This window comes from Dreissena polymorpha, chromosome 12, assembly GCF_020536995.1.
Source record: "Dreissena polymorpha isolate Duluth1 chromosome 12, UMN_Dpol_1.0, whole genome shotgun sequence".
Classification (NCBI taxonomy): Eukaryota; Metazoa; Mollusca; class Bivalvia; order Myida; family Dreissenidae; genus Dreissena; species Dreissena polymorpha.
Window position 1 is genome coordinate 11,177,267 of NC_068366.1, and position 13,474 is coordinate 11,190,740.

The 13,474-nt window shown below is 34.9% G+C and overlaps 1 long non-coding RNA gene across 1 annotated transcript; it reads left to right on the forward strand.

The window, feature by feature from the left end:
* Positions 1–875: 875 nt before the first annotated feature.
* On the forward strand, positions 876–8,838 carry LOC127854097 (uncharacterized). The gene is made up of 2 exons (XR_008036918.1): positions 876–1,819; positions 6,883–8,838. It is a non-coding gene; the product is annotated as an uncharacterized LOC127854097 (long non-coding RNA).
* The last annotated feature ends 4,636 nt before the right edge of the window (positions 8,839–13,474 follow it).

Here is a 13,474-nt window from a genome sequence, read left to right on the forward strand (position 1 = left end):
CTCGTGGTCTTGTGCACCATGTACAAGATGCGGAGGAGTCTTCGGAGGACCTATATTCAAAGCCCTGTATTCTGCGTTATTTGTCCGCGTGAAGCTTCCAGTTTTCGAAGCCGTACACTCACATGTTAAATGTATGGCTCACACAACTTTCAAATACCGCATCCAACCTACAGGCCGAATAGTATAAATTACTTTGTGTGTTTATTCCGAAATGTATTAACCTTTCAGGAGAAAAAATAACCTCAGCTTCCCGGGTATTCGCATAAGAAATAATTGGATTCCAAAATAGACCAGTACGGTGGCCAATGACACATGTATGTGCACTTGCAGAGTATAAATTACTTTTCAATGTCAGCTGTTGGTTAAAACCATTGCCAGTTACCGGTATGCATAGTTATTTAACCAATAACGCAAATGAAATGGCGCATAGCCCTAAGCATTCGTCTGCCTCGTTTACTGACATTTATTCGGTTGTAATAAAGTGTCAACAGATAAGCGCAAAGGGGGACTTCTGGTAAAACAACATTGTTAAATACACTGTCAGAATATTTAAAGTCATGTTTAAATATTTAGAGTCATAAAAACATATTTTTTCGGCTAAAAACGGGGATCTCGAACATGTTGAGTATCTGAAAACTTAAAGTAATTTCGGTATTATTTTTCTTGACAATAAAGTAATAGAATACAATAATTCTTCGTAGCTTTATCTTTTTTTAACCGCGTTTACACTCACAGGTAAAGTGTATGCATCCTCAATTCCGCAATGTTTAACCGCACCAAATACCATGTGCAATCAATCTCGTCACAAGTTTTTACAATGTTCTATAATTACCTTTTACATAACTGCGCATGCGTCGGATCTTATGTAGGCCGAATTCAGCCGGGCATACGAGGCGTCCATTGTGCAACGAAAAGTTAAACTGTTGTAAATCTTTATTTTTCGCTAACTGTTCAACATACTTAATCATGGATATATGTGACATAGATGCTGCTACCGCTGTAGACATTGTCGTGTTTTGGACGTTAAACTTCATGTGTTCAATTAGACTTGGAGTAGGTTAAAATATTGAAATGAGCACTTCGTAAACGCCACCACTCTGGATCAGCAGACGATTTATTGCCTATCTTACGGAGGAATTCGAGATAGCCGATGTATCACGAATGAAACTCTATAAATAATTTGATAAATGTCAAGGTCTGACACACATGGGTTTTTCTAACGAGTTCGTTACTGTTGCTACATTTCGATGCGTCAACAATCATTAATGAAGCGCACACATTACGGAATTCAATATTCGCATTGTGTCGCCAGAATCTCGGCGGTCTGTTTTATATTTATTAGCAAGCTAATTAATGGAATTTAAATAGTGTCGTTATAAAGCATTTATATACCCGTGGATACGTTTAAAACAACAAAGCATATTCGGACTTCTGATGATCCTGTAATTGTCTGTTACATATGTTTTGGAAGCATCCATGGCACGACCTGTACCTCCGAGGAATATACTGTGGATCCTTTATGTGTGCTTTGTAATGTACTGTGCTTTGATTGTGACATATCTACGGGGTTTAGTGATGAACTGTTTAAATCAAGCGCAAGTTGGATTCATGCATACCGGTGTCGGAGGGACATTTAAGTGGTGTTACTATCGAACCCATTTTAGTCATGCATTCGTTGGATTTGGGAATAGACAATTTAAACTAAGCACTTCTCTATCGCATATACTACTCCACACAAAAAGAGCTTCTACGTGTACAGGTAGAAACGATGACGGGGGAGGATTGCCTCGAAAAGATGAAAGAATATATCAACAGACGGGTAAACTCATTTTTCCATAATTTATTAAGATGCATCTTAAAGTGAGTTTTGCTGACAAATAACACTGTACAGTGGTTACATAGCGCAAAATGTTGTTGGTTTTCAATTGCTTTGCAACACGGTGTTATTTAGCTTGCCAATATTCACCCGACAATAATGTGTATGAATTAATATATTAAACTACAATAACAAATAATATATTGCTTCCCGTATTCGAATCGATTGAAGCAATTGTGTTTTAAAGCGTTCAATAGCGCTTAAAGTCGAAATACAAACGATATTTTAATAACTTTGTTTTAATTTTATTCGAAAAATGTGGCTCTTGGTTATTAACGGATACATTACAAACATTTACTTGTCGTAATAAATACGCTACCAATTATTCTGTGTTGGTAAACGCTTTAACGGCTTCACACTACTCAGAAATCTTCTTCAGAAAATATCCCCCTCCTGAATACGACACACTCTTATACAATTCATAATAAAACCTTGTCCCTTTAAGGATTAAGCGGTTTAAAGAATACACCCAAGTGCTCTTAACAACAACAACCATAAGTTTATCAAACAGTAACACTAATTCACATTTTATTTTTCTATGAAAAACATGTACTTAATATGCATTCAACAATTAGCTATAAGTTACTGTGTACCGAATTCCACAATATTTTCTACCTGATATTTAACTTGTAATAACACAATTTCAAACGAGGAAATATTTCAAAATTCCATCAATTTCCATTATAATAGAAGCCATGGTAAAAATGAAATAGGATAGACGTAAATGAGAAACAATCGAATCGCGAATAACAATCGACATATTAATGATATACACAAAGAAACTCTATGAGTACATTGCAGTCAAAAGAGATAAACTTCGTCAAATCTAAAATTCACTATTCGTACGAGTTGTCTCCCATGTTATATAAGCTTATTTAATGAAAAAGAAGGAAAAAGAGAAACATAAAAGAAACAGAAGATAACACGTTTTAAATTTATACCGTTTTGCACAGATTAACCTCATTCACAAGCAACACATTTGGAAGAATAACAATATTGTTGTCATATAATGTAAATGTAAAATCACCATATTAAATATCAATTTAATCAAATTGAAAAATGCAAGTAGTTATGTTGAATGTTTATCTCTGGGGCTATGCTGCCTTTTATTTCTTATTTTACACTCTTATGGGCAGAGTTTGGTTATTGCTCTGGTCATATCTTTCCTCCTACTTTCACGATTGTCGATCAGATAGGACCATCTATTCCGCGAATATCTTTAACAATACACCCAAAAGAAAACTCTCCTCTTCGACTTTCTATTAATACCACCAGTACAATACTGCCTTCACATATGTCTTGTTCTTTGTTAAACAAATGTTTACGCCAAGTTAAACTTGGCAGCCATATATTAATTTACCTCTGTGAGATATATCACATAAATTCATTTCCATCAAGTTAATGTCCTGCGAATTCACGACCTATCTGTTGAAAAGGAACATGGTTAAAGTAAGATGAATAGAGTCTATTGAAATGGCTTACAGGTAAGTTAAAGACCTTGAACTGTTTCATCGACAAACACTTTAAAGATTACATCTGATGTGTGTAGGATTTTGCACAATGCTCCTGTGGAGTTTGTCCCTTTATAACTTTTAGCATTAGTCCTTGTCTATGAACATTTCGGGAAAAGGCATTTAGAAATGAACTTGTATCGATACTTTAAGCTTTCCCCCGATGAATTGCTCCTTTTTCTAGACAAGTAAAAAGACACAAGTATCTGTTTTACCAACTCTATACTTTGCATGTTCCTGTGAGAAACGGTCCACCATTAATCAACGTATATGTTCGCTATTGCAACCCCCAATCTTCGCGTTGGCGATGGGGCCATAATCGGATTTTCGGTCTAGCTCTTTTTCCTTTACATGCTTAACAGTCATTTTCAACCTCTTGTATCGCTTATGGACCATGTATGATCCAAAACCTTGACGGAACATTGGACAACACATAATGTGTACCAACATGGTTACACTGTTCAGGAAATGACTTTTTATCAGCTCTATGATCTTTGAATGTCTTGGTAGCATTATCAGATACCAACTTTTAAACTACGGCATTATTTAATTTCGAGTGCATTGTTAGTATGCCATTACTGTTCATAACTTGATTTGATACGAGAAGTTAACTATTTTTCTGCAAAGGTGTTTATCAGAATGCCCTGGTATTCCATAAATGAATTTCTTTGTCTATCTCTAATTAGCATATACTCACTTTCTTTCAATTATTCTAAAGTAAGCTCCCCCGATGTCCGTATGTATTGTTTTGTGTTATTACCCTTTTTTCCACGAATCTGATAACGATGCCATGCCATTATTCTTCCTAATTTATATCAACTGGAATATCTTAATGGATCTAGTCTCCACGAGGTTTCTCTTTCAGCAGTGCCAATAGTTCTAAAGTTTTTTCTTTAAATATTGTAATTAAAAGTGGTCATTTAACAATTCTCCAACTCGTTTTTCTTGATTTCCCTTTTTTAAATTTCTTCCCTTGAACGAGTAATTTTGGCCAAGTATTCTTTCATTCTTCAGAAACTCTGGACTTTCCAACAATATAATCTTTACAAAGACTAAAATAAACGCCTGTTAAAACTATATCTGTCAGATTGCTCTTCCCTGGGACATGTCGCCTCTGAATTTGATTTGTTTTAATTTGCATTTCGGCAATTCAGTCAGCAACAAATGTTGTAGAGACACGACTCTGGTTTCTAAACCAACACACCACATCCATGCTGTCTGTCCGAAACGTACACTGACTGACAATTTCCAACGCGTTTATCGCTGTCTTTGTTAATATGAAATAAAAATACATTTATTTTAAGTCACTTGCTAACGCGATCTGATTCTTTTGGAATCTCATTAGTGCATCAAACGGGTTGTTCTGTGGTTTTGGACCTTGTTCTCAAATGTCATTGTAGCACATTTCGTAATAATGGTTTACGCGTCAAACGCTATTCTGAGTTTGGTTGTTTCCTTATCTATTCTGGGCATTGTGATAACTTTTCTTCTAACTGATATAAAGCTACTTTCTCTACATAGTCTCTACATTTTCTGTCTGTGATTTCAGTGCGCTTTTTTGTCCGTTATCAAAAATCTGCTTTTGACTATCAATTTCTGTCATTGACAAGTTATCTCCCTAAGATATCCCTTCATTCTAAAATTGCAAAAGTTGAAAAAGTAGTACCAATACTATGTTGGCTTAAAAGATTTGAATGAAATGTGAATACGCTTGTTTCAACAATAATAATTTAACCTACGTAAGTCCATCCAAGTGGTGTCAATTTTGCAACTGGTTGTCCCTTTTCCCCGTGAACTCCTCCAAGAGACCGATGCGGATCTGAATAATTAAAGCCGATCAGATGGTCGACTTTGCTCTTTCTTCTTATTGTTGGGGATCTGTATGTAGCACAGATCAGACCATATTTTCTAGTTTCCCTTCAGTTTTAGGTTTCCAGTAACACTCTGTGTAAATTTTACTAAGGAAGTTTCAATTTATCTGATATTCCATTCATAATATTGACTTCAACACAATGTTTCCCATGCAATTTCCAATTTCCATGCGATATCTTTGCCCTTATTCTGACCGGAATTGTTCTAAATGCTTCACAATTACCAGTGTTATTTGCACTTAATACCTTTTCATTTGCTGGCTGAAACTCTTTTGTGAAGCGATTGGTCGTTCTTGATGCAATAAACGATTATGTGTCTTTTCACAATTATCTATTCTTAGTTTTCCCCGAAAATGGCGTTAGGTTGAATATTATTTGACTTAAGACACTCTAAGCATAATTTCAGATAGTTTTGCTTTTTTCCACCTTAAATTAACACTACACGTTTTGAAGCTCTGGCAGTTCCATATTTTGTGAGATTCTTTACTTAATGCAGAAGTTGGAGCATCGTCACTGTTTATATGACACCAGTTACGTGATATGTTTCTGAAGTCCTCGACCTTTGACATACCATGGCTAGTTTTGTTTGCACGAATGTAATATTTTGTTTCCTTCTTGACACAAGTTCTGAATGTCCACTGATTCTGTAAGACTCTTTTTATTAACAAGTCAATTGAACCTGGTTAGCATGGAATGTTTGTTTCAAATTATCTATAATACATGGAGTGATCTTTTAAATCTTCAAAAGGTTTCACATCTATTAATGACCGCCACATCAAACAAATCTGAAAATGGTTCAAGCTCTTCTTCATTTTTCATGGTTCAAAAGTTAATAAACTGCTCCTAAACTATGTCTAGTATGGACAAGTGTGGTACCGACGTCTCTTCCGTCCTAAACGCTGAATCACTGTTAAATGTGCGTTAAAGCGGAAAATATAGCTCATCATTCGTCACAAAAGTAATATTGATATCTCTCTCTTAAATCAAATATGCTTGAACTTTCTATATCTTGGCCCAACTTTGAAATTAAAACGACATTTACCTATTTGTTCGTATTTATTCGGAAAACATGTCGAAAATCACGGTCCTTGGTTAAGAACGGAGACATTACAAAATTATACTAATGGTACAAAATAAATGACCAACTATACTTGGTTGGTTAATGCTTAAAGCCACACACCTTGAAATGAGGTACATGTTAATCAATACATATAGATGCAATTTGAAAGTGTGCACCATTGTCATTAAATCTATAGACTAGGTAGCAAGTATTTTTTTATTTTTTTTAAACCGAATGTAGGATTTCTATACTTATACGTCCATTTCGACAAACGCGATTATTTTTAAGTTTTAAAGCGCAGAAGAGACGGATTTCTACCTTGTTACCACCAGATATATATTCTAATTTGCATAGATAAAATATGTTTCTTATTCATACTTAAATTTACTATGCCATGTATTTCATTTCAAGGTGTGTGGCTTTAAACGGCTACATACTACTCGGAAAGCTCCTTCAGACCATCTATCAGAAAAGTTGTGTGCACATATAGAAAAAAAAATTCATATGCATTTGCGTATCGAATAAACATACCGGATTGATATATCAGTGTCATTCTATTTGCAGTTGAGAATGTCCTGCAGGAGAACGAAGTCATGAGACATCGGATCGTGTGCACGATATGTAACACAAGAGACAGGCGTGTGGTGTTCCTTCCATGCGGACATTTTCTAACATGTGAATTGTGCGGGCAAGAGACAGACACCTGTCCAGCATGCAGACGGGGAATGAACTCGCGTGTCGTTGTGAACCAGTGACATTAGCCGAAATAATTAAGCGATGTAGTACTGTAAAATTTATTAAATACTTCAAGATTGACATAGACATTAAAATGGAAACATTTACTATAGTTTATTGAAATAATGTTAGAGGTACTTTTTAAATGAAATAAAGCCATAATGTTTTTGACCTTACAGTTGCAAAATGAACCAAATGGTGTAAATGTTATATTTGAAAAAAACAAGTTAAGCTAACATCATAGAAACGCCGTTTAAAATTAATTTGAAACATATGTTGTATTGTGTATTGCTTTTTTTATAATTTTACTTCTATGTTTAAAAGAGCCCGAATTATTTAAATGCTACTGTAATTAGTGAATTAATCTACACAATGATGCAAGCTGTGTTCTAAACACTTAATTGACTGAGCGGTACAAATGCGGCAAATCTATCTACGGCAATACGCCACACTTTAGGCCCATGGCTTAGTGCTACTCGTAGTACATTATATTTCGCAGGTGCAGAAGGCGACGGCGCTAAACATTTACAAATACAAATGTAGTTGTGGTCAGTACTGTTGCAGCAACAGTGTTAATGAGACAGACGACAACTCATTATGTTTACTGTATGTTTCATTCGAATTTGTAATTGAGACCAAAGTATGAACATGTACTTTATTGTCTATGTTTGTTTTTTTACAAAATGGATATTGTTTTCCTTCATCTGCATGACCAAGGAGATTCCACGATAAAGCAAGGAGCGTGAGACGTGATATGTAAAAGCAACCGTTTAAATAGAACATTTATGTAAACTGCTAATCGTGCAAAAACTTGTAAATTGTAAGTACGTGCAAAAACTATTACTTCATATGCTTGACATGAATTCCATTATTTTAGGTTCTAAACACTTGTAGAACACGGTTGTTGGTCAAAATAATTCCAGATTTGAATACTGTATATTGCATGAAAGAGGTGGTATTTTTTTATTCCATAATGATTTATTTTTCAGAGTTTCATCGTTTGCTGTATTTAATTTGCGTAAAACGCAATTTGATAGTTAATATGTTTGTTTATGGCGATGACTTTTACATGCTTAATTCAAAATAAACTATTTTGTTCCATTATGCTCTGCTTATTAAAGCGTGAGAATAATTGTGAAGAGTGCAAATCGGACAATATTCAAAATCATAACGCGAAAACTAAGTATATCTGTTCGTTTGGATTAGTGTGGTTATTGTTAGCTAAAAGGGACTGTATGACGGCAAAATCGGTACCGCCGAGTAGTGAGATGTGTGAAAGACAAGGCAGAGATCAAATACTCTTGTGTTTTCGAATTAGTAATGAAAACAACATTAACGAGAGGGACTTGTAAGTGGCGTTGCTATCTGAACCAATTTGGTCACGCATTCGTTGTATTTAAGATTGGAACATTAAAACTCGGCACTTCGATATCAAATATACTAACGAACACAAATAGAGCTACTCGTACTACGTGTAACGGTAGGTAGAAAAGATGAAGGGGAAATATTACATCGATACATGGAATTAATAGAAGTATATATGAACAGACAAGTACTCTTTTTTCCAAAATGTATTAGTGTGACTGATAGGTAGTTTCGCTTGCAAGTAAAATATGTTGTCAATTGTTCCGTCAATGAATTTGGTATATAGGTCACATATCGCAAGCATGTGTTATTGTTTGTTCACAGGGTTTTCCATTGGTTTTCTATTGGTGTTAAAAAGGTCACAAATATTTACATGTCAATTACGTTTATGCATGATTATAAAGCTACAGATACAATGAATATTTTTATTTCCGTATTAGAAGCGATGACATTTATTGAATCGTATCTTATTAACTATTCTGTGATGGCCTCCTTAAACCCATTAAAACAAATACAAGAACTTCATTAAAATGCGCGGCAAAGTTCGATTACAATAACGCTGAGTTTAAGTTCATGTTTTATTATAAAATTACAGCACTGACATTCAGTAGGATCCTGCGTATGAGGACGCGCTTAATTTCAGCTTCATTTTTATAGGTCCAGTAACTACACGGATGCAAATGGATATAATAATGAACTTACCTAATACAATTAGCGCACAGTAGATTTCTATTTAAACCGTGTTAAACGCATTCGTAGAAAAAAAAGATGTTAACGTGTGGTATCTATCAACAAAGACTATTGACAAAGTTTAAATGCATGATGACGGGGTGTACACAGATTTTATCATGACAGTTCATTTAAAAAATACACGATGCTTCTTTTATCCCACTATATTATAGTTTGGTTATTTACATTCCAAAATACAAGGGTACAATAATAAAAAAGGTGTGTGAACTTTTAGAAAACAAATACGTATTCCTATATTTTACACGAAACAAACAGTTATTATTAGCATTTAATTCCTTATAATAACTCGGAATAACTAAACATTTTAAATACACGATTCGAATGAGTTTGAGAAGAGAACAAAACATATCGGTACAATTATCAGTGTCGTATTATTTTCAATGACGAATGTCCAGCAAAACAACGCAGTCAATGCGGACATTTGCTAACCTGTGATGTGTGCGTTATATTGTGACATCAATTTTATGCAAGACACATGTGTTCAGATAGATTTGGAGAAGGTTAATATTAATAAGGCGTACTTCGTATGTCCATGTTTCGGTAGGGTTTTTACGAAAAACACTTACGCAAGTAATGGTTCATGATTCAAATTGCATTTGAAAACGCTCACGGAAGTCACTCTTCTTTATGCAAACTTTCACTGTACTGTTATAAATTCAATATCAAGTTGATTTTGGAATTTAAAATTGGGGTTTTAAAAACATGTATAAAATTGTAGATTCGTTTAAAACAACAAAACCTTTTTCGGGCTTCTGACGCTTCTTTTCCTGCAAGTACCATATATTTTGAAGAAAAAAAAACATTGCACTGCCTGAACCTCCGAGGGACGACAAAAAGTGGAGGATGAATGTGTGCTGTATAATTATGTACTGTATTTTGATGTTGGCACATCTACGCGCTTGGTTATGAACGTCTAACGATTTACACAAGTTGGATTCGTACACATTGGTTTTGGAAGGACATTTAAGTGGTGTTGCTTCGAAACCATTTTGGGTTTAGGATCGGAAAGTTGAAACTCGGCGCTTCGATATCAAATATACTAATGCACAGAAACACAGATACTACGTGAAATGGTAGAAACGATGACGCGGAAGTATTACATTAAACGAATGGAAGCATACATCAGCAGAAAGTAAACTGAGTTTTTTTCTATGATATATTTAAATGAATCTGCTAGTTATGAATGTAAATAACGTAGTAATTGATAAATCCGTGAATACGTTTTCTAGAGTGGCCAAATAGCGTAATACTGATTTTTTATTTGGTTCTCCACACGGTGATGTACAGCTCGCCGTTGATAACCAAACAGTTGCATTTATGCATGAATAAATTTAACTACTGATACTAGGGAAACATTAATTTCCGTACTCGAAGCGATTAAATCAATCGAAGGGCCTCGCACTAACTATACTGTAATGACCTTATTAAATTAGTTCAAAACGTTTATGATTGGGTGTGGACTTGCAAAGAAGAGTAACGTTGTTTTTATTGCGTGTTCTGTTTAAACTAACAGTGTGAGTGTGTGCGTACGTGTATGCGCGCGTGCGTGCGTGTGTGTGCGTGCGTGCGTGTGCGAAGTTGTTTAGGTCCTTTCCTGCCTTGGGCTGCTTTATGTGTGGACCCGAAGTATGTCCAGGCACTCCTGCCTTACTTACTAGACTAACGAAAGTTGGGCCAAATTTGAATCAAAGCTACATTTCCTGCTTTTTTCGGGGAAGCCAGTCGACATCGATTTACAACAATCATGATGCAGACTTTGACCCTTTAGATTACTTAAACATATGTTCATATGTATATCTGGTTGGTTTTACTATCATAAATAATAAAAAAGAACCGACCATGTAATTTTAATTGCTTTACAGGGAAATTCGAAAAGTGTATCCATTGTAAGTATATAAAACACAGTATTATGTGTGCATTTCGAAGATGATGAATTCCTTCTGCGTCTTTGGCTGCATTATTTAAGGACTCGGAGTGTGTCCCAGCACTCACACCTAATTAACTTTCCTACTAAAAAAGGTTGATTCGAGTTTTCAATTACAGCTGCAATGTCAAGTGATTAAGTTTATACTAAAATGTTTAATTGTGTTGTGGTCTTGTGATGTGGGGGCGGACCGGTATAGCCAGAGGAAAACCCTCCTATCCGGTATGGTGACCACTAATTGTGCTCACATTGGCTGTCAGCGGGTAAAGAACCCGGGTCGCCTTGATGAGAAGCGTATACCAACCTTTGCGCTAAACGGACATACAAAACATGCACGAACAAACGCGAATACAAAGCTAGGAAACAATAAACACGTTTAAAGTATTTTAATGGAGTTCATGAGTGCGTTGATTTTGTCGAGCTTATTTACAAGGTATGATTTTGTCCATCGTCCTTTTAAGCGAGAAAATAATGCTCAATTTTGTTCGCGAAACAAAGCTACACCTAGATATTCACGGAGGTTCTGACACACAAGGTCATCGTCAATTGGTTGTTATTTTTATCGTAATGAAGCAGATACTATGCGAGTGTTGCATATTGTTTTTCAGTAATGCTTAAAAATCCAAAACCATGAGCCTTGGCGAGTGTGTATAACGTTTCCGTGGCTTGCAAACAAACGTATCTGTTTACAACAAGCTAATAGTATTCTATTGATCGCATCATTTTCTCATATTATGATTTAATCTTTTTTAAATAACACTCGACAACAGCATGATGTCATTGACAACAAATATAGTGACGTAAATAAAATGAACTTGCTTTTTTCAATATAGTTATTTATATCAAGTTTTTAGAATCAATTTTAAAATAACAGCACTGGCATGAAGTAGCATCATTCGTATGTATACGCTAAATTTCAGTTGTATAGGTAAAGTATTTACAAGGATGCAAACAAAAAGATTAATGCATATAATGAATAAAATTACCACACAGAAAATTGATTTCAATGTTAAACCGTGTACAAGCGCATGCGGAGAAAATTTGCGTGTGCTATCTATCAACAAAGACTATTGCCAAAGTTTAAATGGGTGGACATATAGTATTTTAAAGGTACTAATTTATAAATTCCTGATACTTTATAGTCTTAGTATATTACAGTTTTGTTATTTTTACATGCAAACTTTACCGGGTACAATACTAAGAAAAGTCTTGTATTTCTATATTTTAAACGAAACAGGCAGTCATTTAAATCATACTGTATTCACATGCATGTGCGTATCGAACAAATCATACCGGGTACATTGATCAGTATTCTGCTCTTTTAAGTTGTGAATGTCCTGCAAGAGAACGCAGTCATGAGACACCGGATTGTGTGCACGATATGTAATGCAAGAGACAGGCGTGTGGTGTTCCTTCCATGCGGGCATTTGCTAACCTGTGAAGTGTGCGTACAAGAGACAGACATGGACAGCATGCAGACGGGGAGTGAACTGACGTGTCGTTTTGAACGAGCGACATTTGACAAAATCATTTTAGTAAAACGACGAAGTTCTGTATATGTATTGAAATATTTCAAGACTGTTATATATATTTACAGCGGTCATGGTAACTACCATTTATGCAAATAATGTTTCAGTCACTTTCAAATAAAATAAAATATAGTTGTATCGTTTTGACATTACAATTGTGAAATGAGCCGTTTTGCGTTGCTATGATATTTTGGGGAAAAACATCATAGGAACGCTGACATCTATGTAGTTCAACAATTTTTTATGGGTTATTGTGTGCCTATTGTTTTATTAATATGTTGCTCAAAGTGTCTGAAATGTTTTAATGCTACAGTACTTGGTGTTATAACCTGGATATTTATGTCAACATTATGTTCACATTCCTGACTAAACGGTCCAAAAGCTGCCACATTGAATCAAAAGCTGCAAACCCATTTATATCATCACTTACTCGTATTCCAGCGCTACCATGCGCAAATTGTATTTAATTGTTAAAGAACAAAGACACAGCGCCATACAAATAGATGTAGTCATATTTGTTCCTTTGTCAGCAATGTTAACATCACGCTGATTAACAAAACACTCAACAACTGTCGTCACTTAAAGTAGTAGTATTTGTATGTGTTATATCAATTCAGCGTTTTAAACGTTATTGTTTTAAATTCCTATCCTACGAAAGATATACGAGAGTAATAATTTTTAAATGTAATTAATTTATATCGAATAATATAATAGTACTGTATCATGTATGTTTCTTTTTTGATAAAATGGATATACTGATTGTAAAACTATAACAAAAAGTACTCAGTTTGTTAAGTGAAATTACATGTTTAAGCTATATTATGTCTTCAAAATAGATCAGTAACTAAGTGGG